This window comes from Pogona vitticeps, chromosome 5, assembly GCF_051106095.1.
Source record: "Pogona vitticeps strain Pit_001003342236 chromosome 5, PviZW2.1, whole genome shotgun sequence".
In the NCBI taxonomy this organism is placed as follows: Eukaryota; Metazoa; Chordata; class Lepidosauria; order Squamata; family Agamidae; genus Pogona; species Pogona vitticeps.
Genome location: NC_135787.1, coordinates 101847241 through 101874932, shown reverse-complemented (window position 1 = coordinate 101874932; position 27692 = coordinate 101847241). Strand labels below are relative to the sequence as shown.

Below are 27692 nucleotides of genomic sequence, written 5' to 3'. Positions count from 1 at the left end.
TTTTTATTACTTACAATACAAACCTTACTTACCATTAATTCACATATAACTTACATTTTTAATTAATTTTCAAAGTAAAATACACTTAGAACTTTTAATTAGAAAAGTTTTTATAACATTAAAGTTACATATTACATTAGTCCCTTCTGTCAGTCTTCTGGTCTTCTTGACAAGGCATCGGCCACCGCATTTTGAGTCCCTTTAACACTCCGGATCTCAAAGTCAATGTCTTGTAGGAGTAGGGCCCACCTCATCAACTTATTATTGTTCACTCTGATAGTCCAAAACCACAGCAGTGGGGAATGGTCTGTGCAGTGAACAAAATGTCTTCCCCATATGTATGGTCTGAGCTTCTGTAAAGACCATACTATCTCCAGACACTCACGTTCTGTGGTGGAAAGGTGTCTCTCACCAGCCTGCAGCTTCTTGCTCAGGAACATCACCAGATGAAAGTCCCCGTTGTCATCCTCCTGGCTCAGCATGGCTCCCAGTCTGAGGTTGAATGCATTTGTGAAGACAGTGAACTCTCAATGGAAATCTGGTGCTCTCAGGACAGGACTGGTCACCAGCCTCTTCACAGACACTTGATCACTGGATCTTGTCAGCTTTTCTTTTATGGGTTAAGTCCGATAAAGGGGCCACTATTTCACTGAAGTTCTGGATAAAGCACCTATAATAGCCAACTAACCCTAAGAAAGATCTGACTTTTTTCTTTGTTGTTGGTCTAGGCCAGCTACCGATTACTTCAGTCTTCAATGTAAGGGATTTGATTATGCCTCCGAGTGTTTTAACTCAGAGTTACCCAGCTGGCATTTACTAGCCTTCACTGTTAATCCGGCCTCATTTAACCTTTGTAGCACTTTCTCAATATGCTGCAGGTGATCTGTCCATGTCTGACTATATGTTTTTATATCATTGATGTATGCTACAGTGAATTCTCTAAACTTGATCAAGTTTACATGGACCATTCTTCAACCTTCTTCTCCCTCCTCCTGAATTATGTAATTTACTTCCTTCATCTTGGATTTTATTCTAAAAGGACCTGCCCATTTTAATTGCAGTTCAATCCCTTTTATAGTCCTCAGCATCAGGACTTCCTCTCCTGAACAATCTTTCTCTGGCCTTTTTATCATACCATAAATTTTGCTTCCCTTGCTGGCTCTGCAAGTTTTCTGCAGCTAACTTCAGAGATTGTTGCAAGGAATTCATTAAATTATCTATGTACTGGATCACAGTCTCAGGGTCTTCTCCCTGTGGTTCCTCACAATTTTATCTGAGTAAATCCACGGGTCCCCGCACTTTCTGCCCAAATAACAGTTCAAATGGACTGAAACCAGTGCTTTCCTGGGGTACACACTGGTGTGCATATAACAAGGGTTGTCTCTTGTGATCCCAGTCATTGGGGTTTGCAGCCGTATATGCTCTGATCATTCGCATTAGGGTCCCATCAAATTTCTCCACTAATCCATTTGTCTGAGGATGGCATGGGGATGATGTAATATGAGCTATGCCAAAAAGTTGCCACAGCCTTTTCATTAATCTGGAAGTGAATGATGTTCCTAAATCAGTGACAATTTCTGAAGTGAAGCCCATGTGACACATATAGTTCACCAAGGCATTTGCCACAGTTTCAGTCTCTATATTTCACAATGAAATGGCTTCTGGTGGCATAATCTATTATTGTTAAAATGAAAATGTTTCCACCTCTAGTTACTTCAGATAATGGTCCCACAATGTCCAGGCCTATGCATTGAAATGGAGTTGATATAATTGGTAAAGGGCACAATTTAGCTTTAGTTTCATCATTGCCAGTACCCTGCCTCTGACATATGTCACAGCTTTGACAATATGATCTTATTTGCTTCCCCATCCCAGGCCAGTAAAAATTTTGCGCTATCCTCTGCTTGGTGCATGTGATTCCCGAATGAGCAGCAAAAGTGTCTGTATGCCTCTTCCACCTTCCATTCCACCCTTGATAATTCATGTGTACTTTAGCCGTGAATAGAGTATTAATTAATTCAGTCCCTATTCCTTTTATGGTTATCTGTTCATTTTCATGATATCTCCCCGAGGGACAATATCAGAATGACACAAAGTTACCTGAGAGCATGAGTCTCTCAAAGCTAGATACAGTCAACCCACGACTTACAAACTTAATCCATTCCAGAAGGATGTTCGTACATTGAAAAGTTGGTAAGTAGAAGTACCATTTCCCATTGAAATGCATGGGAATGGAATTAATCTCTTCCAGCATTTCAAAATATATATATATACCAAAATAAAAATAAAAAGAGCAAGTCCCATGCTGGGACTGCAAACACACACACACACACACACACACACACACACACACACAGAGAGAGAGAGAGAGAGAGAGAGAGAGAGAGAGAGAGAGACAGAAAACCCCACAGAAACATACCCCCCGTCCAAACCCACCCTCCAAAACCCACATAGAAAAGTTTTTTTAAAAGGACTTACCAGTCCAAAGCCCGCCGGTGCTCTGCTGCCTCCACGAGGTTATTTATTTTATATAAATAGTTTCTCCAGAGCAACAAAGTAGCTCTTGGTTGCTTTCAATAAAATAACATTGCACCACATTTGCTAAAGGTGGCTCTTCTTCCTGGCTCTCTGCTCTAGCAGTCACTGCATCACTTTCAACTGCCTCAGTGTTCTCTCACTGCTGTTGTATACAGTACACTTTCTTGGGCAAACTTTCCCCTCCTTTTTGCTGACTAAAGTATTTATTCTTTGATGTCTGACACTGAGAAATGAAATGTCCTTTTTCTCAACACCCATAACAAGTTTTTGGGGCTCTTTGTTCAAAGAAAGGGGGCTTGTCTCTCTTCCCTTCACTGCTTTCATACCTCTGTTGATTTTGCTCTGAGGGTTTGTCCCTAAAATGGCTTCCAGTTGCCTGTTTGTTTCTGGGGTAATCCCTGGGCTCTTTCTTTCTGTCCTCCCAACTTCTACCACCAAATTTTACCCCAGAAAATTTTGAGTTTTTGATTTCTGATATATAAGCAGCCGTCTCACTTGCTTGCTGTACTGTTTTAGGCTGTTTATCTCTGACTAAATATCTTAGTTCTCCAGGCAAAATTGAATAGAATTGTTTTAGCCCAATAATATTTTTCATATCCTCTAAAGTTTCAACATTAGCTTGTTCTAGCCATTTATCTAAATATCTGACCAGATTTGCTCCTAACTGAGAATATGATTCCTCAGGTTTTCTTGTCAGTGCTCTAAATTTCCTTCTGAGGTGTTCAGCATTGATTCCAAATCTCGCGAAAACCAGTTTTCTGAATGCCTCATATTCTCTTGCTTGATCTTGTGGCATTTGAGAATATATCTCAGTTAATTCCCCACTTATTTGCATTCTTAAAATAACCATTTTCTCTTCTCCTCTCACATTATAATCCCAGCATGCTCTCTGAAACAGGATCAAGAAAGATTCTGGGCAATCACCCATTCGAAATTGAGGGAATTTCTTAATGTCCACTTTTGAGATCCCCTCCGCTGAATTATTACTGTTGTTACAGTTTAGAGATGCTAATTCTAATTTTTTCATTTCTAATTGGTATTCCATTTCTTTTGCCCTCATTTCCAGTTGTCTTTTTTTTCTTCAGCTCTTTCTTTTTCCCTTTCTCTTTCAAAATCTAACTCCTTTTGTCTGACTTCAGCCTCAGCTTTGAGCTGTAATTGTCTTTCCTCAGCTCTGGCTTTTCCCCTTTCCCTTTCAAAATCTAACTCCTTTTGCCTGGCTTCAGCCTCAGCTTTGAGCTGTAATTCCTCAGCTCTGGCTTTTCCCCTTATCTCTAATTCTTTTAATTTAAATTCCTGTTGCAACCTCCACCTTTCAAAGTCCTGGGAGGTCGGCCCAAATTCTCCCCCTGAGGCCTCATCCTGAGCCTCCTCTTGCTCTCTCATTTCAAGAGAGCTCTCCTCTTCATGAGGTAAACTTTGCACATCAGATCCCTCCATAGCTAACTTTTTCCCTCTCTTGGAAGGCATGTTTCTATGTGTTTCTTTGGACAAGTTGGCTGGTGTTTTTACAGAGGCAGACAGGCAAGCCTCAGTTTAAAATCTTTTTTCTTTTCTGTGTTAGAGATATTGATGCACTGTAGTTCTCCACTGGCAGCTACAGATGGCTACATTATTTCTTTAGGCACCTAGCCTTGCTGTTCCTGTGTCTGAGACCCTGTTTCTTTTAGCCTCCAGACACCCAGCTGTTTTAGGAGTATTTCTCTTCTTTAAGCCGTTAGTTTCAGTCACCTCAGCTATTTTTCTTGACCTGGCTTCCACTTTTGTCTCCTCAGTGATCCCTTTTCTTAGAGCGTTGGGATCTACAGCTAGCCCCTTGGTCCTTCCTTTCTAAGCGTGAGGTAAACTTTTTAAACCCAGACTTCTCTTCAGAGTCTTTTCCCTGCCTTAGCCTTTCCTAAAGGTCTGTGATATGGAGTCCCTTCCAAGCTGTTCACTAAGAGCTCTAGGGTTCCCTGCTCCTTCTCCCCAGTCTTCCACTAACAGGTCCCTCAGACTCAGAAGATTTCTCTTCACTTAGGCTCACTGGAATTCATTTGTTTCGAATCCCACCGTTCTGCCACCACTTTTGTAGTGCACCCCCAGTAGGGGATTGTTGAGGTCACCATGGACCTATAGGAGGGGTTCATAGACACAGGGGTCCCCTGTGACCGGAGCACGGCCTCAGGATTGGCCCTAAAGTGATGTGTCAGCCCCGTGGCCCTGTAGGCCAATGGGGTGAGGTTGAAGGGGTTTGGCTACAAAAGGGGTAGGCCTCATGGATCTGAAATGCCACAGAGGTTGCTGAAATGCCACAGTGGTAATTTCAGGGCCCTTCTGCATGTGCTTGCCACTCTTTGCAGAGACTGGTGCAGTTTGGAGATGATGGTGGACAAGGAAAACCTGATCCCTGGTACCCAGGGGTCCCCAAAGGTGGAAAGCGAAAAGGACCTAGACTCCTAAACCAATGACAACCCCAGAAAGCGCTACATAAATACAGAGTCTGACAGTGAGAATATGCCACCATTAGCATTATGACATCTGGAAGACCCTGACAGACCCTGGCATAATATGGAAGCTTCATTTTATACAGAGAAATCTTCTGAAATGCAGGTATGTTATCCTTTGTGGAAGGGTGGTGGCAGAGGGTTGCTATATATGATTACTCTGTGTCTGTGTGTTTGTTAAAACCCCTCTTTGATTCTTCAGGGAAGTTCCAGTCGGCTCCTGAAAAAATGGTGGCATATTCTCACTGTCAGACTCTGTACTCATGTAGCACTTTCTGGGGTTAGCATTGGTTTTGGAGTCCAGGTACTTTTGGCTTTTCACATTTGGTGACCCCAGGTACCAGTGATCAGATTTTCCTTGTCTGCTATCATCCCCAAACCGCACCTTGACATGTCCTACAGCCACCCCTTTTCTAGTCAAACCCCTTCAACCTCACCCCATTGGCCTAAAGGGCCACGAGGGTGACACATCACTTTGGGGCCAATCCTGAGGCCATGTTCTGGTCACAGGGGACCCCTGTTTCTATCAATCCCTCTTATAGGCCCATGGTGGACTCACCAATCCCCTATGGCAAAGCCCTGCCCACCTAGGAGGAAGGCCCTGGGTCAATTTTTGACCCCCTTGTCCTGCCCCGCAAGGGCGGCGTACTTGTCAAAATTGATTTGATGAATGTTAGGTAGTATTACTACTCACACAGTCCCCTTTTCTGAGTTTTGGAACTTCTCTTTTTTTTGGTTTCAGCAGAGGTCCCAGAGGTCCCTTTCCAAATGGCCAGAGCATTGTGATGATTCACATCTGCAGGTCTACATTTAATACTTCTATGAATGCTGTGGTTATAACTTTTAAGGAACTGTGGTAATACATCAACATACCTGTAGGTATTATTAGCTGTGAAATACCTCCACATTTTTGTTTTTAATGTTCTATTAAACCTCTCCACCACCCCCACTTTGACCTCATTATTAATGACAAAATGTTGCATTCCACATTTCTTGAATAAGCTGCTTACAGGCCTGTTTAGAAATTCACCACCGTGGTCCATCTGTATTTTGTCAGATTTTCTACCATCTTGTCTGAAAATGGTATCAAATGTTTTGGCCACTTCTTTACCTGTTTTGCCTTTGAGTACTTTTGCCCAGCTGTACTCAGAAAGGATGTTGATGCATACCAGGATATACTTGTAATCCTTGTTGTACTGCACAAAATGTTGCGTATCGACCAAATCTGCCTGCCATTGAGCATCTACCTTAGAGACAATGGTCTTACTTCTTTTAAAATGAACTCTAACAGCTCTATGCAGTGTATAGGCATCCTGATCAGAAAGCCATTGAGAAACATCTTCTACCTTCAATGTTTTTATCTGCTTTTTGGCTTCCCTAAATAGAGGCTTCAGGCCACCAAAACTTCCCACTGATGAGGGTGTATAATAGATATTGTGCAGTATTTCCCTCCATGCATCCATCTCAGCTGTTGGCACAAATATGAACAAGGTATGGTACAATAAAGACTCTATTAAAAGACAGTATATTACAAGGGTATTGTAAAGCAAACATCTAAGCCTCAGGGATAGTAGAAACACATGACAAGCTTTATATGTAGAAGCACGTGCAATATAGGCTAGATTTACAGGCTGTATATTCAAGCAGGGCAGTTTCTCATCCTCAGCAGCCCAAACCTTCTCCAATGGGGGAGGATGAAACAACATCGTTTGCTGCTTTCAGGGCAGTTCTGCTTGACCCATGTCCACAGTCGCACTCAAGCCCATCATCTTCATCATCATGCCAAGCCTTCTCCTGTGGTTGAGAATGAAACAAGCCTTTAGTAAGTTTTTTAAAGACCTTAAACCCCCCAACACACCCCATAACTAAGGCTTTTAAAAACACCCTTATAACATTCCCCATAACTATAGCTTTTAGAAAATGATCTTACCTGGCTAACTTGATGCTCTGCATCACTCTCAAAGCCTTCATCTGAAACCTCTTCCACTATCTGCTCCTCAGGGCTGTCAGCATCTCCTGCAAAGCCCAGTTTCACCAGCACACAGGCATCCACTTCCTCTGCTGATTTCAGGGCAACACCTTTTGGCTTCTGTAAAGCTCTTTTTGACCATTGCCCACAATCACACTCAAGCTCATCATCCTTCTCATCACCCCACATCATGACTTACCTGTTAAGTGGATTGCCACCTCTCTGAGGTTTTGAGTCTAGGAGCTTTGAGTCATTTTTGCTCTGGGATAAAAAGAAGCAGTTTAGGGCCTTCTTATAATGCTGAAACAAAAACAGAGAAAGGAGGAGTATACTCATTCACTTCATTAAAGAAACACCTCCCAAACTTAACATCCTACTGGTCTATTTATGTGTTCTAATTTTTCAGAACAAGAACATATGCATCCATCTTCACAGCTACCTTGAAGATCCATGATTTTATGGATTCAGGTGGTCCCTCTCTGATGCAGATCACAACTACATCATGTCGATGTTATGTACCTAGTTGCTGTGGGCATTTCTCACATGGTGGCCTGCCAATGATGAGAATTTTGGTAAGCTGATCCTCAAATGGCAGACATGGAGTCCACCACCAAGGTCGTCCTCAGAGTCTTAACAGAAACTTGCCTATGTTAGAAAGAGTATTCCAACAGGAACAAAGCAAAAGAAGCAACCATCTTTTCCTATTGTGTATTTAATATCCAACAAATTACTCTAGAAGCAAATAGTCCAAAGAAACACTTAGCCTCCATTGAGGGTCTTCTGGTTTCCTGCAGAGTCCAAAAAATCAAATGTTTTGTGCCTAGCCCTCGCTCAAGTACACCTTTGTGAAGTGGGTTTCTTTAAAGCTTTACGCCATTGGTTCCTTTCTCTTGAAGGAGTTCACCTGTATCTGGGTTGTGGTATTTCAGATGTCAGCTTCTAGTAACCTCCCTCTTGCACAAGGCAAACAAGCCTATAGTGGAAGCAGATCCCGTTCCTTCTCAAGTTATCTGCAGAGAGGGCCTGTTTTGTGTGATGTAACATTCCAGAGAGGTTCCACCTGTCTTTTGAAGTAGTCAGGCCTTGCCACAGAACTAAATCTTGGAACTGTCTGTCAGATAATTGATCTAATCAGAGTTCTACTTCCTGGGAGCAGATAGGTGACAGCATCAGCAACGTTTCACACTCTTGACAGTTTTGGGCCCACCACCCAACCCCTGTCAAGCACTTGCTGCCTAGTGATGTGCCAAGCCATTGACTGTGACTTTACATTGCAGCAAGAATTCCACTTGGATTTCTGTGGGGTTTCAGTCATGGAGGTGCAGCAAGACCATCATGAGGCTGCAGGCAGCACCAACATTTCTTTCTTCTTCTTTATTAAGCTTTCCTTCCTAGTGAGTTCCTTCTCCTCCTCTTTAGGCACTGGGTTGTCTTTTTTTTTTTTCTAACTTGGCTGTCAAAAAGGGGATTATCATTTCCTCCATCTTTTTGCCTTCTTATTGAGAATAGAAAGCTTCCAACTAAGAGGCTCTACTGTAGATGGGAAGTGCTAAAGTCCAAGTAAATAGTAGATTTTTTAAAAAAGACCAACAGATCTGGGAAGGGGGGAAAGTGCTGGGAACATTTTTTTACAAAATACAACAGCATGTTAATGAGGAGATTGGGTGAGTTGTAGCCTTCTCTATCAGTAGCTCTCCCGTGTTTTGAATAAAACAGAAGTATTTGCAATAGCAATGGCAATAAAAATGTCCTCAGCAAGACTATCAAGTAGAGATGGGCAAATCTTATCAATTTTGCTTTTCTCACCATTTGCATTTTTCAAATTTTGGTGAAATCTGCTCAGAACCAAATGGAAATACATTTCTCACCTATCCATATTATGGATGGACAAATCTTTTCATTTTACTTTTCCTACTTTTGACTTTTGGACATGTTTGCAAATTAGCATCCAAAGCAATCTGAAATGAAATTGTCACTATAGTAATCCCAAATGTCTTTGTCTTTGGACTACATACTTAGCCCTTCATTGCCCCCTGGTGGATATTATTTTGATTTTAGAACTACATTTGAAGTGGTTGATTTTGAAAACAACAGGTAAAAGACAAAGAAACACAAAGAAAGGCATAGCACTTCCTTAATTTCATTCAACTGAGATATGGAAAGAGAATGACCTGCTGCCAAATGCAAGGGAATTTTGATTGTGATTTAGACTGAGGACTAGAGGCTGGCCACCAAGGAAGCTTCACAACTTTCCTTTCAAATGGCTAGTACCAACAGGACTACCACCAGAATCAGTGAGGTCTCATGCAGTCTGGCAGGCAAGACTCATGTGAATATATGAACATAAACTTTTAGTCTATCATTCTGTTCACAAAGTGGCCAACTGGCCAGTCATGAGCTGTCACAGAGAGAATATAAGTGCAAATGCACCGTCCACCTTGTTTTCCTTGGCAAATGCTACATATACTTCCTCTGATGCTGGAATAATAAAGAGAGATCCCAACTTATGGCCATAGGTGGATGAAATAAAATGGAGAGATCCAGATAGCTGTGACCTGCATGGATGCTCCTGACCTTCTGTCAACACTGACCCAGGACATGGCCAGATTACCATTTGTCATACTGTTTGCCTTGCTTTCTTCACCGATCATTTTGATATATTTTTTTCCAATGATCAGGCAATGTTATTGCTAATCCAGGTTGATCTAACCTTTCTGAGTGAACATCTATTTTGTTCAGCCCTTAGTGCTTCCCTTGTGTGTGTGGGGGGGCATGACCAGACAGAATGATTGCTCCATATTGATGCACACCCTCCGTACTGAATAGTCTCAGGTCATACCAAATGTATGATTCACATTCTCTTTTAGCCCAGGATGATTTCAATTGTCCACAGAATGGATGACATTCCTACTCTAGGCCCTCTCCTCATGTGTGCTCTGTGCCATCAAGTTGGAACCAACTTATAGTGACCCTGATAAGGCTTTACAGGTAAATGAGATTTTTAAGGGGTGGTTTTACCAGTTGCACTCCCCCAGTGAGTTTCCATGGCCAAGTGGGGATTTAAACCCTGATCTCTGGAGCCGTAGTCCATCACTCTATCCTCTACACCTGTGGTCACCAACCTTGGGCCTCCAGATGTTCTTAGACTACAACTCCAAGAAGCCTTCCCCATCACCTCTGCTGGCCAGGATTTCTGGGAGTTGAAGTCCAAGAACATCTGGAGGCCCAAGGTTGGGAACCACTGCTCTACACCACACAAATTGTCCTTTCCTTACCCATCATGATTCTTTGCCAACCTCACCACTTTTTATTCCACCCCTTACACTCCATTTTACATGTTGTTTCCACACACAAGGTGCCTGCCATTGCGTGTAAGTGCATATAAACTAAGGGATGGATATACCAAAACCTTTTGTAATGCATATATGTATTTCGCAATAAAATGATTGTTGGGTGTTAACAAAACATGTTAATGTTATGCACCATGGCCCGCAGAACAATGGACTCAGGAAAAGGTGAGGAAGGGGATTAGTTTTGTACATGGGCTCCACTCCACCTCCACAAGGCAGCGCAGCCCCAGCAGAGTCCCAGCTAAGGAGATAGGCAGGAAAAGGAGTTAACTTCTCTTCCATCTCCCCAAACTTCATCCCAATGTTTTCCCCTTACACCCACCACTATCCTCAAATTGGTGAGGGAGCAGAGTATATGGTCAAGAAATTGCAGCCAATCCCTTCCAAAAAAATGTCATGGCAAAGAAAGAGCAAAGGAAAAGCAGCAAAATTCTTTCTTGTCATATTGTCCATTCTTACCAGAATAAACCTTCCTTTGACAATGTAACTGAAACTCAGAAACATTATATAAACTGTCCTGAGTTCCAGTTGATTGATACTGTTACCTGATACTGATCTTTTCCATCTATGTGCTGGAGAATCCTGAAAGTCAGTTCTCACAGTCTCTTAAGCTGGCATCTGTGGTTACTTAAATTCTGGTTGGCTCTCTCAGCATGTTTTCTGTAACAGATTTGATAATGGAGTGCCCTCTACTGGATGAGAGGGAAATAACACTTCAAAAAGCATAATGGTGGAAATTATAAAGGACTCTTTAATATATAAAGAACTTCTCCTTTTAAAATAAAGAATTGATTCATGCCAAAATAGAAACCAAAAAGTAAAAATCTGGAAAGAGTCTGACAAATAAATAGACCTTTGGATTATAGGCTTCAAAGAATCAAACAAGAAGAGGCAGAAGAGATGGATGTGAGAAAATTAAAAAGCCCTGAGAAAGGAAAATGATCAGAATTTGCTCAAATAATGACTCAGTTTAAGAATTTAAGTAACAGATTAGAAAATTAAATGGAACAAAATTATTAAGCAACTGGAGGCAGTCACAAGAAGAATAAAAGAGAATGAAAATAAAATATCAAACTCTATGGAAATAAAAAGACAAGATAAAGAAATAAAAGAATTGAAAAAAGAAATCATAGCTATAGAAAACCAGCAGAGGAAGGAGAACTTACATCTTCAAGGCATGAGAGAGAGAGACAAGACAAAGATGTGAAACAGCTGGTTAGAGAAATTGTTGACTAGGTTGGAAATATAATGCCTGAAATTAAATTTCAGAGAAAAAAGCCAAAAGAGCACAACCTAGAGACATCATGATCAAATTTTCATTGTATTTTAAAAAAGAATGTTTAATGAAATAATTAAGAGGGATGCAAGATATTAAATTGAAAGAGGATATAATTCAAGTCTATACAGATTTATCTGAAAGCTACGATACAATACAGAAGAATCATGAGACAAATCTTCATAATTCTGGAGAGGGATAATGTGGAGTACAATTGGGGGTATCCAATTTTTATGAAAATAAAGTATCAAGGAACATATTAAAGAGTGGAATCCTGTGAAGAATCATTGGAAAATATTGAGGACCTGGGGATAATAAATAAGGAACAGTTCCAAAAGGAGATCAAGAAAATGGAAATGAATCAAGGGAAAGAATCCAGTATGGAGGCTGAGGGGAGAAGAGATATGGACATATCCACATAAATTGGAAGAAGAGAAAGACTTAGGAGCGAGAAAAAAGAAGAAATGGAAGAGGGGGAACAAAAGAAAAGTATAATATAAGATTATATTAAAGGGTAATAGGTAATAAAATATAATAAAATATTAAGTAATTATATACAGTGCTGCCTCGCACAGCGAGGTTAATCCGTTCCGGATTAACCCTCACTGTGTGAAAACATCGCTGTAGGGATCAAAAAAAGCCATTGGAACGCATTAAACTTAGTTTAATGCGTTCCAATAGCAGCTTTACTCACCGTACAGCAATGTTTCTCCGATGGCCGGCAGCCATTTTCGCGCCCTCCCCTCGCTTAACAAGGGCGTGAAAACGCTGCACACGGCTATTTTGGGGCTTCTGGCGGCCATTTTGAAGCTGCTGAACAGCTGATTGGCGGGTCGCAAAGCGAAGGTTGGTAAGCGAACCGCTTACTGACCTTCGCTCTGCGATTTTGAGCCATGGGGCTGTCAGTGTGCAGAACGGCCCCGTTGTGCGGATTCGTCGTTCTACGGTGCACTCGTTGTGCGAGGCACCACTGTATTAGTATATAGTAAAGAATAATAATTTTAGTAGAAAACTTTACACATGTTTTATAAAATGCAGGTTTGAAAGGGGGAAAATAATAGTAGCAAAGAAAGGGACGAATATGGATATATGTATGTGTGTATATGTGTGTATGAGTATATGTAGGTATACATATTTGTGCATGTATTTACATATATACATACAAAAAAACTATAATAATAATTTAAAAAGTTGAGGGTGGGAAGGGGTGAAGGGTGGCAGTCTGTTCAATGACTGTTGGTCTCCCCTCCCCAGAAGCTGTGAAGTGGTGGAATGAGAACATTCCCAGGAGGAAGGAAGGGGGAGAAAAATGGGTACGTGTGGTGTTGGGGATAGGTAAGGGGATTAGTTGGGGGGGGTATAGATTTAGATAATGTTTATGTTTAACTAATAAGTGTAATATGGTATATTTATGTTACATTTTTACAGACACAGAGGGACCTGAAAGTGAAAATGATATTAATAATATTTTGAAATGGTTAAGAGTATAAGATTTGTAATGTGGAATGCGAACAGCTTAGGTAATATAATTACAAGGAAAAGAGATGAAAATATGATTAATAGAGAGAAGGCAGATGTTTTATTTTTGCAAGAGACATATATCAAAAGAAGGAAGGAGCAGATGAACTCAAATTCTATTGGGCTGATAAATATGAAAAAGTGTATGGAAACAGTAAAGCAAGAGGGATGGCAGTTATTATAGGTCAAAGATGTGAAATGAAAATAGAAGAGATAAGAAAAGATGAGATTATAAGATATATTATAATGCAATGTAGGATGAAAGGACAAGAAATAATGTTAGTAAATATATATGCACCCAATAAGAAATTGAGTTTTTTAAAAAATTATGCAAAAAGTGGAAGAAATAAAAAAGGATGTAATAATGGCTGAGGATTGTAATATGTTAATGGGTAAAGAGACACAGAAAACAAATCCAATCAAAAATGAAATGAACTAAATGAACTAAATAAAATAGTAAAAATGAGTCTTATGGATGTATGGAGGGAATTACATAAGGGGGGAAAGAGTTATACATTTTATTCAAATAGATATAAACGCTATTCTAGAATAGATTATATATTTGTAATTTTAGACATATTAAATCAAGTAGTTAAAAGGGATAAAAGTTTTGGACCATGCAGCGGGAATGATGTAAATAAGGAACGGAGAGTAAAGAAGCAAAATGATGAAGGATTGATGTGAATATCCTTAAAAATAAAATGGTAATAGAGAAAATGGAACAATAATTGAAAGAAGCATGGCAAATTAATGAAAATGGTGGAAGTGGTATAAATATAGTGTGGGATAATTTAAAAGCAGTAGGGTGAGGATTAAATATAAAACATTCTTATAATTTGATAAAATTAAAAGAGCAAAAAGTGAAGGGGCTAAAGAGAGAGATTAGGGAACTAGCGAGAAGATATTTAAAGTACAGAGAAAGAAATATATTGATGGAAATTATGGCAAAAAGGAAAGAAACAGAAAATGTGGAGATAGAAAAAGTACAGAGGAGTTTAATATATTTAAAAAATGATTACTATGAAAATAGCAATAAAAATTCTAGAATGTTGGCTAAAGCCACATAATCAAGAAAAACAAAAAATATGATAGAAGCAATAAGAAGGGAGAAAGGAGAAATACATAATAAGATGAAAGAAAAACTGAGGATTTTTCACATTTTTTTTTGAAGATTTATACACTGGGAATACAATTACTGGGAATAAAATTAAACCGCAGAAGTCTCTGTGCTGTCAGGTCAGAACACCAAGCAGTCATAAGATCAAACCCACACAATGCAGTGAGCTCCTGTTGCTTGTCTCAGCTCCTGCCAACCTAGCAGTTTGAAAGCATGTAAAAATGCAAGTAGATAAATAGGTACCAACATGGTGGGAAGGTAATGGCATTCCGTGTCTAGTCACGCTGGCCACGTGACCACGGAAACTGTCTTTGGACAAATGCTGGCTCTACAGCTTGGAAGTGGGTATGAGCACTGCCCCCTAGAGTCGGACACAACTGGACTAAATGTCAAGGGGAACCTTTACCTTTATCTTTATTGCTTCCTCAGAATGTCATCCAGCAGAGCTGTTTCGGGTGGTTCAGGATCTTCTTCAACTAAGAAATCCAGTGGAGGTCCTAGACCGCTCATCAGCTCACTGTGATCAGTTTGCCATTCATTTTGAGGGGGAAATCACTCATATTCGCAATGGGTTGGATTCCACCATTAGTGCAGAATCAGAGGACGTGTCCAGTGTGCAATGCTTAGGTCAAGTATTACTGAATGAGTTTCCATTGTTGAGACCTGAGGATGTAGACAGAGTGCTTGGATCTGTCCGTTCTACCACCACTCTACTTGACGCTTACCTATCTTGGCTAGTTGGAAGATCTGCCAGCGTGGTTCACACCTGGGTCCAGGAGGCTGTGAATGCCTCTTTGAGAGAAGGAGTGGTCCCTACCACCTTGAAAGAGGCAGTAATTCAGCCACTCCTTAAAAAGCCTAATCTGGACCAGAGCTGGTGGTTAATTACCAACCAGTGGTAACCCTTCCTTATTTAGGCAAGGTGTTGGAGTGGGTTGTGGCCGGGCAATTCCAGGCTCTGCTGGATGAAATGGATTTTCTGGATCCGTTTCAGTCAGGACTTTGGTATGGAGACTGCCTTGATTATCCTGTACGATTTGTAAATTCACCTTTGCCAGAAGGGAGACAGGGGTAGTGTGACTCTGTTGATACTCCTGGACTTCTCAGCTGCTTTTGACACCATCGACCATGGTGCCATTCTGGATAGGCTGGCTGGGTTGGAAGTTGGGGGCACCGCTTTATGGTGGTTCCACTCCTTCCTGACTGACTGTGTCCAGAAGGTGATGCTGGGGGACAGTTGTGCTGCCCCATGGCATTTATGTCATGGGGTTTCTCAGGGCTCGATGCTGTCCCCCATGCTGTTTAACATCTACATGAAACCACTGAGAGAAGTTATCAGGAGGTTTGGGCGGAGGAGTCAGCAATATGCTGATGACACTCAGCTCTACCTCTCATTTTCCACCAATCCAAGTGAGGCGGTTTCTGTGCTGAACTTGTGTCTGGACCTGATAATGGACTGGATGAGGGTTAATAAATTGAAACTCAATCCAGACAGGACAGAAGTGCTGTTAGTGGTTGCTTCACCGGACAGGCTAGAGGACCATCTCCCTGCCTTGAATGGGCTTGCACTCCCCCTAAGGGACAGGGTCCACAGCCTGGGGGTGCTCCTGGGCCCTGGTCTAACTCTGGAAGCCCAGGTGGGGCTACCAACTACAGCCCTACCTGGACAAGCAGAGTCTCGTGACAGTTACTAGTAACACCCCGTATAGATTGCTGCAATGCACTGTACGTGGGGCAGCCTTTGATGATGGTCTGGTGACTGCAACTGGTTCAGAATTGAGCTGTGCAGCTGGTGCATGGTGGGTCCACATGGGAACACATCAGGCCGATTCTATTCAAATTACATTGGCTACCAGTTGCTGCCTGGGCCCAATTCAAAAAACTGGAAGCAGAACTGGAATTCTAGCTGCAAGAGTTACACAATGAAATATGGAATATAGCAGGTAATTATAAACTGACTTCAGAAATTAAATTTTAAAAAGGAGCAATAAAGATTAATACATTCAATGAAATATGGGAAGAATTTTTAAAAGCTGTATAATGTAAAGGGAAAGGGGAGAAACGGGCAATAAATATATGTATTTTTGGAAGAGTTTTGGGGGCTGGATAAAGGAGAAGGAAGATTATAAGTAAAAGTATATAAGATATAATGGTCCCTAGAGGGAGGGGTGCACTTCTATTTTATGTTTATATATTATAAGTTTTATTCACTTGTAAAAAAAAGAAGAAAAATTTTTAATTTCCCCCAACCCCTTAAGCTGGCATCTGTGGTCATTTATATTCTGTTTGTCTTTCTCAACATCTTTTCCTTGAGCAAGGCTGGGGATAGCCACCAACAAAGGGGAAATTTTACTTGTATCTGAACCTTGAGCATCAAATTCTTCCAGGCAGCCCTCTGTTACTGCCATGGAAGGAGAAATCACTTGTATATCTGAACATGGAACCTGACACATGGAACCACCTCAAGCAAGAGATCATGTATACTAGATGTTTGACTAGGTAGAAATAAGCATGAACTTGAGACTCCTCAGGTGTGCAGTTGCTATCACCAGAACCTTGATGAACATTCTGGAACTGGAAGAATGTCCCAAGAGCAGAGCCTGATACTGAAAGTTGAGACCATTCCTTGCTGTTGCTTGGAATGTATATATCAGGCCTTCATAGAGGCAGTTCACACATTCAACTGGGAATAATCCAAATATCAAGCAATGTACATACCTCTGTAAATGGGGACCATAGACCTTTAAACATTTGAGATTAGGATTAAAGACTTAACCTCACTCTCAATGTTTACAGCAGGGGTGGGCAACCTGTGGCCCTCCAAGGGCTGCGAGACTCCAGCTTCCACCATTCCTGAGCATTTGTAATGGCACTTGGTGTTGATGGGAGCTGAAGTGCAGGAATATTTAGACAGCCACAACTTTCCCATCCGTGGTTTTCAGGACCAGATGGGACATTTTTGTAAGTCATTATCTGAGGCTGAAATCGTAAATACACTAAGAAACAAGCCTCACTGAGCTGTGTGCAGCTCACCTTTGAGTGAAGAGGCACAAAGTTACACTGCTTATTGTACCGTTTTGTCTCTTAAATGAACATGTGCTGAATATAAAACTTTCTTCCACACAACGTTGAGGACACAGTTCATGCAAATTGCAAAGCTGAGGTACAGCTTCTGTATTATACCATATCCTGGACTATTCCAACAGATCCTGAGGGCTTTGTTGACCTGTGTGTTTGTTCTAGATGCCAAATCTCTATGGCAGTTTGCGGGCCTTATCCAGATTGTTTATACCCCTGCAATGGTTGAGGGGGGAAGAGAGAATGGTGGGGCATGTTCTTTTACATTGTTGCTTCTATTGGGACCTTTGTAAATAACTTGTTTTATCTATTCTTCAAAACTCTCAGGTAGGGTAGAAGAATTTTTTATCTCATTTTTTCATTCTCATCGGGTCCTCCATATAATTAATAAATTAGCCAAATGCTGTGCAGTTGCCATAGCTGTAATTCTTTAATAACACGCTGATTCCTCCCTGACCCTCGTTTTGGATACTTGTGACATAAATTTTACATACTATGTGGATGCAGCTATTTGGCATAATGTATATTGCAGGTTTGTTTTGTACTGTGAATTTGTTTGGTCTTCATTCATAGTATAAGAGCAAATTGAACAGCAAAAGACAGATGATACATCTCTAAAATACATCATTTAAAAATTTAAAGCATTGCAACTTTAAGTTTTTAAGCATATTAAAAATACACACAAACAAAATTCCCTCAAATGCTCACCAGCCAAGCCAGTTTGAATCTATGGAGGAAAATCTATGTGGATTGTTTTGCCGGCTTTTGGAAATGCAGCTCTTGTGCTGCAACCTGATTTTTGCTCTTTGATGTCGGGCGCCCAAGTGGCAGAGTGCTGCCTTGATTATTTGAATAGTGCATTTGTGTGTGTGTGTGCATCTTTTTTCCCTATATTTATAAGTCTTTATAATTTATAGTTTGTTTACAATATCTTTTCCAAGGGCCTGGAGATCCAGGGATCTGCAGCTCCAAAAACACATTTCAGTAGGAAATTCTATTGTTTCTGCACCTCCTGCAAGTCCAAGGTTTTGTAAAACCTGGCAAGCTGCCATCTGTTGTAAAAATACAGGTGTGTTTTATTCCATCAAGAACCAGCTATTTTCAGGTACGTGGAGAGGGAGAGAAGTGACCACAATCCAATACAATAAATGGGATTTTATATTATGCAGGGTTTAATGAAAGATAGCATTTCTTGCAGGAAAGGAAGTGACAGGAGTATAACTCAAATCATGTCAGCTCAACGGTAGAAAAAGAACACATTACCTTTATAGGTCATGAACCATAACAAGCTTGAGAAACAGGACCAGGAGGTTCCTTCGTCAAGGAGAGCCAGAGGTAGTTTGATCTGCAATCCTACTGTGGACTAACCTTGCATATTAACATGTGGTAGTCAGAAGCACACAAGTATATAGAAACATTTGGTTACTTGAGGCACATTCTCACAGCTTTGTAAATACACTGTATACAGAGAGTCAAGTTCATTCTCAGGGAAGCGCCAACCGTTCCATTGTTATCAGCTTAGTGCTCTTAGTTTTGAAGTTCACTTCCTTTTTTACTCCTTATCTGCTCCCTTCCCAGACGAAGCAGAGACAGATTTGTTTCTCTCCCGGGCCTTCCCCTTTCATAAGAAAGCAGTTACTGTGCTTGTGTGTAGCAGTTGGGCAAAATTCCTCTGGTCAGCTGTTTACTCTTGAATGAAGCCTTGTTACACTTGACCTTAGGGTATAGAAGCTTAGGAATTAGAGTATAGTAAGATATATGTATTTAATAGTAAAATAAGGGGAATTTGGTTTTTCCTGCACCACTATCAAAAGAATGTAATTGTTTTGACTAAAATTCTGCAAAGTTTAGAGGAGAACTGAAGGCTTCTTGTATCTGGACCCTCAAACGCCAGAACATTGTAGCTTCAAGGTACTGGAACTACAAAGTACTATAGCTACAAATAGTTCCAGTTATAAAAAGTGCAGGTTACAAGACCTGCAAATTCCACCTCCACACTTACTCACTGCAATCAGGATATTATGATACAGTAACATTGCTTGGCTGGAGAGCTGGCTAATTGTTTTGCAACAGCTACAGTAAACCTCAGTTATAAAAGCACTTTCATTGTCAGGGCTACTTTTTCTAACCTACCCACTCCCAAATTAACACTTTATACACACAAAATGTCATATCTTTACAAGACAAGAATGGCCTATGAGTTGTCTGAAGATGTTGTGATGGATTGAACAGCCAACACCAAGTCCTTCCTTTTGTCACCCAGGCCCCCAGGGATACAGGCTCATTGTTTTGCCTTCCCAGAAGCAAGCTGCAATCCTACCTATCATCATGGATGATCCAAGAGCTGGCATGTGACTGTGGTGATTCTGGGGTGTGTGTGTGTGTTTGTGGTGTTGATGTTTACTTTTTTATATGGATGTACAATAGACATGTTACAGTTGCCTACATGGGAAGAGTGCTGGAGTGATGTTGGAATGCTCACGTGTGGTTCTGGCTGCTGATTGGTTGGTGACAATGAATATGGAATGAGACATGAGAGAAGTGAAGGTTGGCTTCAGCAGTTGGTTAGAAAGCTTGAGAGGACTAGGGAGAATTATGTCTATGGAATATGAGCAGTCTATAAATCAGAGCATGGACCCTTTAGAATAAGGGGTTGTCTTCAGATAGTCGATAAGCATTTTTTTTTCTTTTACACTTTTGGGGATTTAATCTTTCAGCAGATTTTTCCCGCCTAAGAAGTTGGAATATAAAGCAAATCACAGAGTATTCAGAATCTGAGGAAGGTTGTTGCATTTAAATGTAGAAGCTCTAAATGTGGGTGATTTTTTGTAATGTAAGGTGTTTCAGACTCTTGTGTTTTCTCTACTGATAGAGTATGTTTTCTCATACTGCTGAAGCCTATCTTGTAGGATTTTTAGCATAACCTTGCTAGCGTGTGAAATGAGTGCAATTGTACGGTATTTGGTGCATTCTTTGGCATTGCCCTTCTTTGAGATTGGGATGTAGACTGATCTTTTCCAGTCATCTGGCCACAGTTGAGTTTTCCAAACTTGCTGGCATATTGAATGTAGCATCTTAACAGCGTCATCTTTTAAGATTTTAAATAGTTCAACTGGAATGCCATCACCTCCACTGGCCTTGTTGTTAGCCATGCTTTCTAAGGCCCACTTGACTTCACTCTGGCTCGAGGTCAGCAACCACACTATCTGGGTTTGTCCATTTCTGCACACTCTAATTTTTTTTGATAATCAATTCATCTTTTGGCGGGTCTCCTTCTTTCCATACCTGTGCCCATGCTAATCTAGCTTCTGTCAGGACATGTGATACTATATAATAGCTTTGCTTGTTTATATTATTTGGTATTAATCCCAATACTGTAAGAAGATTTCTGGTTTAAATTGTATTTCTTGCTTAGTCATTTGCTTAATCCATGTATGAAATTTAATCCAATATTTCCTTGCAATATCACATGTCCACCATGTGTGGGAATAAGTTCCTTCTTGGTTTTTGCATTTCCAGCATTTATTCGAGATATTGGCAGAAATTTTTGCAAGTCTGGATGGAGGGAGATGCCATCTATAAAACATTTTGTATAGATTTTTTTAATAAGAGGTTGCTAGTGTTATCTTAAGATTTTTAGTCCACATTTGTTGCCGTTTTTCAAGCTATATCCAATTTTTTTTTACCATTTTACCATTGTCTCCTTAACCTCTTCATCTTGGGTGTCCCATTGCAATAAAAATTTATATACTTTTTGAATTTGTTGTTTTTCTATAGTAATACTTGTATATTCTCTATAGAATCTATATATGTTGTATGTTCTCTATAGAATCTATATATGTTGTATATTCTCTACAGAATCCTTGTGTTTTTTTGTCCTGATTATAGATCGATTGTAGTTGCAATTGGGGCCACCATGAAAAAATCAGTCCTTGGCTCTCTAGTTGATCTTTTGTCTTTAATAGTCCTTCCTCATTTAAGAGCTCATTATATGTCATTATTTTCTCAAAATTTAATAGGTTTGAGTGAGTGAATGCTTCCATCGATGAAATTCACATAGAAGTTTTCACATATATTTTGCATTTAATTTTTCCCCAGACTTTTAACAAAGAATTTCTTATTATATTCCTCTCAAAGTATTTATGGGTTTTTGCTTTTCCATACCATAAGAAGGCGTGCCAGCCCACTTGAAGGTCATGTCCTTCTAGATATAATATTCTTCTGTTTTTTAATTTTATCCATTCCTTAATTCAATTTAAAGCACTCACTTTATAATATAAACTCCAATTTGGTAAACCAAATCCTCCCCTTTCTTTTGCATCTTGTAGTAGTTTATATTTGATTCTGGGCTTCTTGTTTTGCCATATAAATTTTGTAACTCAAGTATTTAATTCTTCAAAGAATTTCTGCTCTAATTTAATTGAAAGAGGAAAATTACTTTTGGAAGAATGTTCATTTTGATTGTTGCGATTTTACCTAAAAAGGATAATTGTAATTTCCGCTATCTTGCCAAATCTTGGTTTATCTGCTCAAGAAGTTTCCCATAATTGTCCTCTTTTAATGAGGAACATCTAGTGGTCAAATTAATTCCTAAATATTTTACTCGTGGCGCAGCGGTTAAACTGCTGTACTGCAGAGCCTCGTGGCGCAGCAGTTAAACTGCTGTACTGCAGCCAAAACTGTGCTCACAACCTGGGGTTCAATCCCAGGTAGCGGCTCAAGGTTGACTCAGCCTTCTATCCTTCCGAGGTCGGTAAAATGAGTACCCAGCTTGCTGGGGGGGGGCAATGTGTAGCCTGCATAATTAACTTGTAAACCGCCCAGAGAGTGCTTGAAGCACTATGGGGCGGTATATAAGCAGCACGCTTTGCTTTGCTTTGCTTTACTTTCTTTGCTATTTGGATTTCTGTATTTGATATAAGTTGGGTCTTTTGTTTTGGGGTTAAGTTTTTAGTTAAAACTTTTGTTTTTTCTTGGTTCATTTCTAATCCGGCTACATCGCCATATTCCTTTATTTGTTGGAGTAAAATCGGATCTGTTTCCACTGGCTTCTCCAGAATAAAGACCAGGTCATCCGCAAATGCTTCGAGTTTGTATATTTCATCTTTAATCTTTGTTCCTTGTATTTCTTCACTTTTCCTAACTTCTCTATTCAGTATTTCTAGTGAAAAAATAAACAGCAATGGGGAAAGTGAGCATCCTTGTCGTGTGCCTTTGGCAATCTCAATTTTGTCTGTTCCTTCTCCATTTACAATTATTTTTGCTGTTTGCTTTGTACAAATTGCTTTTATCATATTTAGGAAGTTTCATCCAAAGTCCATCACCTCCAATTGTGTCTTCATAAATTCCCAGTTTAAATTATCGAAAGTTTTTTGAGCATCCAGGAATAAAAGCACCATTTGTTTTCCCAGATGTGCTTCATAGTATTCTAAAATATCTATTATTATTCTTATATTATTCTTTAATTGTCGTTTTGGGAGGAAACCATTTTGATCTTCATGTATAAATTGTATTAAGTATTTATTCAATCTTTCCGCCATAACAGTTGCAAATATTTTATAATCTACATTAAGTAGAGAAATCGGCCTGTAATTTCCTATTTGTGTCGGATCTGTTCCTTCCTTGGGTATTAGCGTGATGTTTGTTTCTGACCAGGTTTCCGGAATCATGGCTTCTTTTAATGCTTGGTTACATAGCTGTTTTAATGGTTCCATTATTTCTTCTTGGAATATTTTGTAATACTCTGCAGGAAGTCCATCTGGCCCAGGAGTTTTCTCATTTTTTGTTTATTTATACTTTCCATTATTTCCATCGTTATTCAGCATTCATCATCTTTTTTTATTTCTTCTGGTACTTTAGGGAGATTTAGTCTTTCCAAATAGTTTCTTATCCTCTTCTCATCTATTACCCACGCTTTATAAAGATTGGTATAGAAATCCATTATTATATTATGTATTTGGTTTTTTCAAGTTTGTAGTACACCTTTTTTATCTTTTAGTATATTTATTAATCTTTTTTCTTTTTGTTTCTTCAATTTATATGCTAACCAACGTCCTGGTTTATTTGCATTTTCAAAGAAATCTTGTTCTGCGGCCTTTATATGTTGTGCCATTTCTTCTGTCTCCATAAGATTCAGTTTGTGTTTCAACACGCTCATTTCCTTTTTCACCAATTTATTGTTAGGGTTCTTTTGTAGCTCTAGTTCCAACTTCTAATGTTCTTCTTTCATATTATTATATCTCTGTCGTTTTGTTTTATTCCTTTTAATTATATATGATATTGTTAATCCACGAAATACCACCTTGGCTGCATCCCATATTGTTTGTGTCGATGTGTGTTGTGTTTCATTTTCTTTGAAGTACTATTTCATTTCTTTTCTTGTGTTATTTATAAATTCTTGTTCTTTCAGGATCTTTGTGTTAAGTGTCCACCTTCCTTTTTGTTTCATTTCTCCTTTCCAGATAATTTTAAGTGGGTTGTGATCTGCCCACATGTTTGTTTGTATATTTAATTCATCTATTCCTATCCTCAAATCACTTGTTGTCCATATCATATTAATCCTGGACCAGATTCATGTCAGTTCAAATAGAAAGTATATTGTAGCTTTTCTTCATTATATCTTCGCCAGGTATCTTCCAATCTTAACTCTTCTGCCAATTGGAAAAAATATTTTAGATAGTGCATTTCTTTTATTTTTTCCTTTATGGTTCTTTTTGTAGTCTTTTACTGGATCCACTATGGTGTTAAAGTTTCCTATTAAACAAATATTTTGATAATTCTTCTCTCTTAGAATATTATAAAGCCTCTTATAAAATGTTTCTTGAGCTTGATTAGGGGCATATATAGCAACTACCAGTGATTTTTTATTATTAATCTCTGTTTCTACCATTAAGATTCTTCCCTCTTGGTCCGCGTAGATAAATTTGGCTTCCTTATGGACTTTAACATAGATGGCAACTCCTCTTTTCTTTTGTTTAGGGGCACATGCATAAAACAAATTACCTGTTTTTGGATATTCTAATAAGTTGCAATTTTTTTCTTTAATATGGGTTTCCTGAAGAACAATTATATCTGCTTTTTCTTTTTGTAGCTTTAAAAAGGTTTCCCTTCTTTTCTTTGGAGAGTTTAGTCCATTTATGTTTACTGAAAATATTGTTGTTATTGTTTCCATATTATATGTTGGATTTTTTTGCTCTAGTTTCCCTCTTTCCCTCAGTTTCCTAGTCAAACTCTTTTTTTCCCCTTTGTTGTCACACATCTTTCTTCTTCTTCTTTCTCTGCTGAAACACTTTGTTTTTCTCTCATAGCTATGTATTTTTCATAGAAATCTTTGGCTTTATCCAAGTTGTCTAATATAAATCTTTTCGATTGCCAATTTATTATGATTCCTTCAGATATTATCCCTCTAAAATGTATGTCCTTCCCAATTAATTTTTTTATTAAGAAGAAATATTGCTTTCTAATTTCTCAGATTTTCCAAGGAATCTGCTTTAGAATTTCAATGTCTTTACCTTGGATCCTTAATGGGTTTTCTCTTGACCTCTTCAATATTCTTTAATTTTCCTCCTCAGGAAAGTTATATGGACATCTCTTGGTGTCTTGTTCCTCCTTGCAAAACTTTTTATTCTGAAAATCTCCGCAATTTCACTACTCATCTGTGATTTTTCTGTATCTAAGAATTCCACCAGGGCTTCTTCCATTTGATCCAATAGATCAATACCGTTATTTTCCAGGACATTGCGGAGTCTCAGAATATTGGATGCGTTATCCATTTCTAATGTCAATTTTGCTTCTTCATACGTCTTTAAGATTTCTTGGGTTTTTTCTTTTCCTGTTTCAATGTTAATATTTCTTCTTTATTTTCTGCAAATTTTTGGTCTAGCTGCTGAATTTGTGATTTATTCTGTTGAACTTTCTGATTTGTTTCTGCAATTTGGTTAGCTAATGTTGATTAATCTCCTCCATTTTATTTTCCAATCTGGCTTGATTTGTGCCAATCGTTTCTTCTACCCATTGTTATTTTATTTTTATGTCTGGAAACATCTCCGAGGTAGATTGCATTTCTTTACTCTGTTGTTCTTTTTGTATCATATCTCCTATATTTTTCTGCTGGGCTGGGCTTGCTGTTGTTGAAGATGCATTTGAAGAGGCCCCTGAAGTTGTCCCCACCTTTTTTGAACCTTTGGCTGTTCTGGTACTCATTTTCTAAAGCTCCTTGCAGTCCTTCCTCCTCAATAGGTCTCTTTAGTACTATAACTCCCACCTATTCTCAAATATTATTGGGGAGGAAAATCACAACCTAGACCAGCTTTCCTTTAACAGAGTATTACTAATATGTCCCTTGTATTAATATTAAGTATTTGTTTGTAACATATTTCCAAGATTCAATTTAAACTTCCAGTTCTTTTTATAAGTTTCCTTTTAGTACTCTCAATACGTTATTTATTTTTAATGTTCCAAAGATCCCTATTGGATCTTAGTAGGTTTTTATTCCAAAATGTCCAAAATTCAGAGAGATATAATAAAGAGCTCCGAAAGTACCAAAGTTCCAGACAGAATCCTAGTAGAATTATAATCTCAGGAGGTTAAGATTGAAATTCTGTAGTGTTTTATCTAGAAATTTTCTAGGGTCGTCAAAAGTTCTCGGAGGTCACTTTGGTTCTAGTGTAATTGTTTTCCAATAAAGCCAGACTTCAATAAATCCAAAATATGAAAAAAGGAGCCAATAGCAAATATAATAAAAATAACAGACAATCGGAAGAGTAATGCTAGAAAAAAAAGCGGGAACAAAAAAAGAAATAAAAAAACAAGAGCAAGGGAGGACAAAATGCAAAAGAAAAAAAGGAAAAATACCACAAAAAGGTAAAAATTCAAAAAGCAGCAAGAAAAAAGAAAAAAGAAAAAAAGATATTAATTTTTTTAAAAAAATTAAAAAATAATATTAATCTTCTTTAGAGTTAATCCAGCTATAGAAACCACAATTCTCTAATGTAGTGTACAAAATAAGGAGTGTAAAAAGGGAAAAAATAAAAAATAAACGTATCCACCAAATTCCCAAATGTTTGACTATCACAATAATACAGTTATTTGTATAGTTCCAACAATCATGATTGGTCTAGGTACAGTAACAGAAGAAAAACAGAAAAAGGAAATCTTCTTTAAATATATGAACGCTCTGTATTCTATTGTCTTCTACTGCCCTCTAATGGTTCCTGAAGCACTTATTTGGTCTTTCCCTTTCTCATAGGGTGTCAGGTACAGGGTTAACTCCTATAAGTTTATCTCAAATGTCCTTGAGCGCTTGGTGTTTTTGATTGTATGCCAGACCTGGGCAAAGTGCAGCCCGAGAGCCACATACAGCCCGCGAGCCGCTCCTGTCCGGCCCGCCGGTCGTCGCTCCAGTCCGGTGTTCAAGCCCTTGTTCAAGCCCAAGACAGACTGGATTTCTCTCATTGAACAAGATGAACATCAAAACCATTTATAACTTTTTGTCTAAAGTTGATCAATTGCTTATCTTTTATTTTTAAGTAAAGTTGGTTCAGCCCCTGAACACAGTTCAGATTTTTCATGTGGCCCTCTATAGAAATTAATTGCCCACCCCTGTTGTATGCCAATAATAGGGAAAAAGGAAGGAGGGGCAAATGGTGTCTTTCAACGCGTGTTCTCCAACATGGCGTTTCTCCTCTCAATGCAAGAGGCACAGTAAATTAATAATAATAATAATAATAATAATAATAATAATAATAATAATAATAATAATAATAATAATAATAATAATAATAATAATAATAATAATAATAATAATAATAAAATGAGCCCCTCTCCCCCCCTTTTTTGTAAAAGTTCTCACCAAATTCCAGCAACGCAAATATAGTGGTTCCTCACAAGACGATGTTAATTCATTCCGCGAAAATTGCTGTCTTACAAAAACATTGTCTTGCAAAATGAAAAAGCCCATTAAAATGCATTGAAACCGGTTCAATGTGTTCAAATGGGCTGAAAACTCACCGTCCAGCGAAGATCCTCCATAGGGCAGCCATTCTCGCTGCCTGTAAAGCAGGGAATCCATCCTGAAAACACAGCGGGGAGCCATTTTGCACAGCGGGCGGCCATTTTAGAATCGCCGGTCAGCTGTTTCTAAATCATCATTTAGCGAAAAATCGGTTCCCGAAGCAGGGAACCGATCATCATTTTGCGATCGCAAAAACTTCATCATAAAGCGGTTTCGTCGTTTAACGAGGCAACCGTTAAGCGAGGCACCACTGTACAGCTCTTTAATGCTTCGTTACCTTTGATTATTCTCTTGCTTTTGTATTCATTACCCCTTCTCAGTTCTCCACACCTCCACATTTGTCTTCGC

At 39.0% G+C, this 27692-nt stretch overlaps 1 long non-coding RNA gene across 1 annotated transcript; it reads right to left on the bottom strand.

The window, feature by feature from the left end:
• LOC144589478 (uncharacterized) lies at positions 1-26678 on the bottom strand. Its single transcript, XR_013545614.1, has 2 exons — positions 18596-26678; positions 1-7293 (listed from the first exon to the last, which is right to left on the bottom strand). It is a non-coding gene; the product is annotated as an uncharacterized LOC144589478 (long non-coding RNA).
• Positions 26679-27692: the final 1014 nt, after the last annotated feature.